The sequence below is a fragment of the Hemicordylus capensis genome, chromosome 3 (assembly GCF_027244095.1).
Source record: "Hemicordylus capensis ecotype Gifberg chromosome 3, rHemCap1.1.pri, whole genome shotgun sequence".
NCBI lineage: Eukaryota > Metazoa > Chordata > Lepidosauria > Squamata > Cordylidae > Hemicordylus > Hemicordylus capensis.
In genome coordinates, this window is record NC_069659.1 from 273,167,037 (window position 1) to 273,173,618 (window position 6,582).

The 6,582-nt window shown below is 44.0% G+C and overlaps 1 long non-coding RNA gene across 1 annotated transcript; it reads left to right on the forward strand.

The window, feature by feature from the left end:
* Positions 1 to 339: 339 nt before the first annotated feature.
* On the forward strand, positions 340 to 4,450 carry LOC128351965 (uncharacterized). The gene is made up of 2 exons (XR_008320150.1): positions 340 to 594; positions 2,643 to 4,450. It is a non-coding gene; the product is annotated as an uncharacterized LOC128351965 (long non-coding RNA).
* The last annotated feature ends 2,132 nt before the right edge of the window (positions 4,451 to 6,582 follow it).

The following is a 6,582-nucleotide window of genomic DNA, read 5'->3' on the forward strand; positions in this document are numbered from 1 at the left end:
CTAGCCTGAAACTCTGAGCACCAAACCACACTACCCTGGCTTCCACCTGTATTGCAACCTACCTATTAAATAAGCAAGTGGAAGACCATTTCTGGACAGAAGCTTTACAATAACAAGCAGGAAAGCAAATATATTGAATCTCATCCACTGAGTTCTAGTTTTTGAATTAAAGCTGTGATCAGACATTCGAATAAGAGAGTTAAGTGTGGAGACCTTGGGGGAAGAGTGGTTTGAACCTAGTTTTAATAAACAGGTTTTCTTCTTCATGTACCTACTTGGGGTTTATGGTTCCAGTCTAAAATAGCTTACCCTGTTCTGGCTGTTTAATATCCTGACTGTTTAAGGTACAATCTTAAATCACAGTTGCAGAGCTAAACTAACTGCAAACATTTTTACTGGCTACACACACAGTCACGTCAGCTGCACCAATGTTACATTCCAAGAATGGGCATTTTCACATCAATGAAACTAGAGAAACAGCCAGCTGAAACAGGAGGTGATGAGAGCTGCTGCTGGACATTTACAACAGAATGAGTGTGTCCTTGGTTCCCCTTCTGTGAAGAATGAGCAAACATACTCCATGACTCCTTGGAGGTAAATATCTCTACATTTGTGAACGAAACTCAGATGCTGTTCTAGATGTTCTTCAATGTACTTAGAGAATAGCATATGCTTGCAGTGCTAAACAGTGTTTAGCATAGGAGCATTTTCATCTCCTGCCTCCCCCCAGTAATGAGTTGCTGCAGTCCCAGGGGCACCCCGTCAATCAGGAGAGGTGAGGCAGTCGCCTCAAGCGGTGGATTGACAGAGGTGGCAGATTGGCTACCTCCACAAACCTGCCACTGCTTCCGGCAACCTCAACCCACCTCTACCCATCATTGCCCCACAATTTTTCTCTTGTGGCATGCCAGCCACCTCCACTGCCCATCTCTCCTCCTCCCTCCCTCTTATTATTATTATTATCATTATTATTAATTAGATTTTTATACTGCCTCACCCAGATAGTTCCAGGCAGTTCACAAATATGTTGTTGTGTCCTGTCTTCTGCCTGTTTCTTCTGTTTCACTTTCCCAGCTGTCTATTTTTTTTTTAAGACAATGGACAAGATGAGGTGAGGAGGATGAGAGGAAGCAGCTGAGGTGGCTGCCACCATAACCACCAGGTAACGGGTATTTTTGCCCCTGAGGGCTTACAAGGAAGCTGGCAAGGGTGCCACAGGAGGAGAGGCTGCTGATAACCCTCCCCCTTCACACTGTACCCTTGCAGAACCTTGCAAGGATCAGAATGGAAACTTCCCATCCAGCCCTTATAAAGTGTTTGCAAAGGTGCTGTTTGTGAGGTGGGCAGGCAGGTTTGCTGGCTATTCACCTCCTCTATGTCCCTTTGCAGTGTCTAGCAAGGGAGTTTTGCACCCAGTCCTTGCAAAGCCTTTGCAAAGATGCTGCATGGGAAAGGGGAAAGCTTTCCCTCAGAATTTTGCAGGGGTCAAACTGGAAGCTTCCCCTTCAAGCCTTGCAAGGCCATGCAAAGGCTCTGCACAAAGAGAGAAGGCTGCCAGGAGGCAGCAGCCCCATGCCCAGAGGCGTAACTATAGGGGGCAGGGGGGGCACGTGCCCCGGGCGCCATCTTTTCAGGTCACATGGGGGGCGCCGCCATGACCAATTTTTTAAAAAAAATTAATACAAATTTCTCCTGCTCAGTGCAGCAGCGCTGCAGCAGTCAAGGAAGCGCGTCGGAGCCCCTTCCCCCATGAGCGGTCCCTTCCACGCCGCCCGTAAAGAGGTTTACAATGATTAGCATATTGCCCCCAACATTCTGGGTACTCATTTTACCGACCTCGGAAGGATGGAAGGCTGAGTCAACCTTGATGTAGTGTGTATCATCATTGCATCATAATTCTGTTGTTTGAGATTCAAGCCAACTTCACAGGGTTGTTGTGAGGAAAAAACACATGTGTGTCAGTCAGATGTATGCTGGGGGGGCGGCGGGGGAGGCACGGCGGGGGGGGGTGCAATTTCAGTGCTTGCCCCGGGCACCGTTTTCCCTAGTTACGCCTCTGCCCATGCCTCATGCAGTTTGGCCAATAAGACTCACTGAGAGTCTTATTGAGAGGCTCAAGGGCGCCCATTCATCTTATCCACCTATCTGATCATGTGGCCTCCAAGTAATTGGCCTCATCTGACCTGCATTCTTTCTGAAGTCCATATCAGCAATTATGTTTGTCATATGTACAACATTGGTGTTGGTTGTAGTGAACACTCCAATTTTTGGAAAGAAGATGTCTGAAAATACATGGAAATCATATGGCAATATTTATTTATTTATTTATTTTTATTTAAAATCTTTCTATACTGCCCAAAACTTGCGTCTCTGGGCAGTTTACAATTAATATGCAGTATATATGCATGGAGGTAAAGGAACAATTAATAAGTTGGTTGGAAGTTCCCTTTTTTAAACAAAAGAAAAAGGGAAATTTTTTTTGTTATTCTCCTATATGGCTGCACATTGCACTGTCATCATCAGAAACCACAATTCTGCATATTGATCATTTAAACAGATTACTGAGGGAAGATTGATGACCAAAGACGTTAATTAGTTTTTAGAATCTGCTATTTCCTTGAGATGATGTTTCTTTTTCATAGATCATGTGGCCTCAAAGCAACTGTTTCCTTGATGGGCGAGACTTGAAAGAGAAGTTTACAGTCTTGTTACAGATTGCACAACTTGGAATTTCTGGTGTGATTGATTAAAAAGAAAATCCTAAAAGGCTGCCAAGTGCCAAAATACCAGTGTGTATGGTTTATTTTTGTTCTTCTGATGTATGAATGGGGGAAAGCTGTTACTTAAATTTTTAAAAAATGTTTTAAAATCCTCCTCACCTGCAAATAGTGGAAGAAAGCAAATCTCCTTCTGAGTCACGTGTGGAATTAACTAACAGTTTTCACTTCAACACATCTTAATTTTGAGAAAACTGGGTGCTGATGGAAGAAGTGGAAGAAGTTGCTTCAGAGAATGAAATCTCCTGATTATCTTCAAAAAGCTTGCAAGATTTTTGATCTTCTGTATGTTTCCCCAGCTATGACCTGCATATACTACTGGGAGAAAAAATTCACACCTCGGCTAAGGTTGAAAATTGGTGTTGTCCCATGACTTCTATCCATGCATGTGGCTTTCCATTTTTTAAGCTGAAAAGAAACCAAACAACAGATGAAGAAATAGTGTTTTTGGTTAGAACAGGACAATTCTCAGTTGCTAGTGAGCCTGCAGCTTTGCTCTCCCCAGGAGAGTTTTCCAGATAATTGCATATGAGGCTGAAGTCTTGTTGTAAACATTTTGTCAGATTTCAGTTCTGAGACTTCCACATGTAAAGTTTTTGAAGGCTTGTGGCAGAATACTGAGCCAGCTACATTCAAGGACTATTTGTTTGAATATGTGTCTGCAAGAGTGGGTTGAATCTCAATAACCACAGATGAAAGGGAATTGGCACAAGCAAACTTCCTGCCCCTTCAACAGCTCCTCTGAGACCCCTGCAAAGTTGTTTCCAAGAATCAGAGGGTCCTCAAGAACAGGGTGGGAATGGGTATGGGGAGCTGCAAGGACATCAACACTTTCTGTAAATGGCTAGGGGCCTCCAAAACACAGGGAAATCTTCCCCACATTTGGCTCTGAAGTCTGCACTTTTCAGACAAATGTCCAATGCACAGCTAGGGAGGGAGCATGTCCAGCAAGTGTGTGACTGTTGGTGGCGTGGCTAGTTGACGCATTGCTGCTTCTCCCTCATGCATCTGCTGAGTAAGACTTGTAAGCATCTCCAGTTGCATTCCTTCACTGATTCTCTTATTTATTTATTTATTTATTTAACATTTTATATCCCACTCTTCCTCCAAGAAGCCCAGAGTGGTGTACTACATACTTAAGTTTCTCCTCACAACAACCCTGTGAAGTAGGTTAGGCTGAGAGAGAAGTGACTGGCCCAGAGTCACCCAACAAGTATTTGGCTGAATGGGGATTTGAACTCAGGTCTCCCCAGTCCTAGTCCAGCACACTAACCACTACACCACACCGGCTCTCTTACTCGTTGTTCTCCCCCAGCAGCTGTGGGGAAGATTAGGGAGCGGGGAGGAAGGTGGACAAGAGAAGCAGTGGGATGATGGCTTGTTTAGGCTATCTGGTTATGTTTTACAAGCACCTCTAAATACTGCTGGCAGTCCTCATACAATTGACCTCACTATGCTGGCAGCCGATTGGCACATTTCCCAGATTCCCAGGGTGCTTTGTTGGATTCCAACACAGTATTTGGTAATCAATATCTAAGTGCTAAAATGATTCTGGAACATTTCAGCCGAAGGAGCAGAAGATTTGGTGATTACAAGCTGACAGGAAAGACGTCCAACCATTTTATAACATTTGCTTATCCTAAGGAAAACTAATAAAGTTTTGTTTTATTGTAGCAATGATTGTCAGAGTCTTCTTACCCCTAAGTTACAGTTTGCCTTCAATCTTCGGAGCAGGACATCTCCTACACAGGAGATTTGTAGGAGACTTGGATGACTAACAAAGCTCAGATTTAATGTCCAAAACTTTTGTGGTGGTTTTTGGTGTCAAATAAACCTTTTCCAAGGCTCCCTACTCTGTTTTATCAACTCAGATTGTACTGTAAGAAACAGTGTCTTGAGACTTCGTGTACATGCCAAAGCAGATGAGGCATGGCCATTTGCTTGTCTAGGACATGAAGTCAAGCAGCTCCTCATTATTTTCCATATTATATTACTTATCGTATAAAGATTAAAGGAAAACAATGTACCACAGGCCAATCTCTAGCTTTGGAACAAACAGTAAATGCAATAATTAAAACAATGAGTGGAGCTATAGGAGATGGCATGATTAGAGTGATGGGTTGTACCGAGCAGGTTATGCATCTAAGTATTTTGTTTGTCTCAGCCTTAATGAGTACCTTCATTTCACAGATGCCTTGTTCAGCTGCTTACATAAGAGGCACAAAAGAGGGTACTGAAAACGGAAATTTCTGTGAATGTCATTTGAGTTTGAGCAATTATGACAAACTGGACTTTGTATATTATGTGCTAAAAGGAAAATTGTAATTAACTACTTCTACACCCTCCCAGAGCTGCATTCCAAACCCACCTTGTCTGAACCTGTGCCAGGTTTCAAACAGACTACCAAACAGTGAGAATGGACAACGGAAGAATGGGCATATGTGAAACCTGTGGGTTCAGGTTTCCCATCTGTCAATACTTCACCTGATAAAAGGTGATTCCCCCTTATCTTACTCTTTCTCCAGACCGGCCAGTAGAGCCAATACTAATTCACTGGCTGACATGCTATGCAGCCTCATGTGCTGTTACTCAGATTCAACAGCACATGGGTTGCCACGCAACTGCCACAGGTGGGGAGGATTAAGCAATTTCCACTTATCTCCCCTTCCTGTAAAACCCCTTTTTGTGTCCAGAAGATAGCTGTGAGGGTTGTGCAGCACTCATAAGCATCTTCATGAATGCTCTTCCTTTTGTAGGGTGGGAGAGAAGTAAAAATAACTCCCCCTCCCTCTCTCAATGTGCTGCAGCAGTGTGGCTAGCCTCGTGCACTGTTGCTTCCTTAGATTCTTGTGAGGATGGAGCTTTTGCTTCTTCCTCCTAAGGTTCCACAGAATGTTAACTATTGACTTGTTTGGAGAAAGAAGATCTAGAGTCATGAAAACCAATCAATAGGGGAGACACTTCAGCTCTATTTTTTGAGGGCAAAGGCATGTCATCAGTAGTGGTTCTGCTCCTGCCATATCACCACTTCTCACCTTTTTTCAAAAACACTCAGATAGTTCAAGTAAGTTGTAAAAAATTACAACACAGAGAAGAGCCATTGGTTTTTGACAGAGCCATTCCTGGTAGGGGTGCGCACGGAACTGGTTCCGTGCACACCTGGGAGGTGGGAGGGGGTCTCTTTAAGGCATGGGGAGGATGCTCTTACCTCCCCCACCACGCTTCCTCTTCTGGTGCTGTGTTAAAAATCGCTGGCACGGGGTATTCCCTCTTGCCCCTCTGGTCAGTGTAATACCAGAAGTGGCTTGCACAGTATTATGCTGACTGGGATGGCAAGAGGGAATACAGCTACCCCACATCAGAGATTTTTAATGCAGTAAATCTGATAGTTCTGTTAATTTTTGTTTTATTTTACATGTATATCCACTCTTCCTGCATGGAGCCCAGAGCAGTATAAATGGTTATGTTTACCCTCACAACAACCCTATGAAGTAGCTTAGTTTGAGAGATAAGTGACTGGCCCAGACGCACCCAGTGAAGTCATTCACATCACCAATACTGGGGTGGGGAGGCCGGGTGGAGAGGAGGAGTTTGTTCACCCAGGCTTTTAAAATGGTTTTGAATTTTACAAAGGCAGTTCACATGATCAAAAACTGGTAGGACAAACATGCCACCCCACTTCAGGAGCTGTAAGGTAAAGTGTGCCGTCAAGTCAATTTCAACTCCTGGCACCCACAGAGACCTGTGGCTTTCTTTGGTAGAATACAAGAGGGGTTTACCATTGCCTCCTCTGCGCAGGATGAGA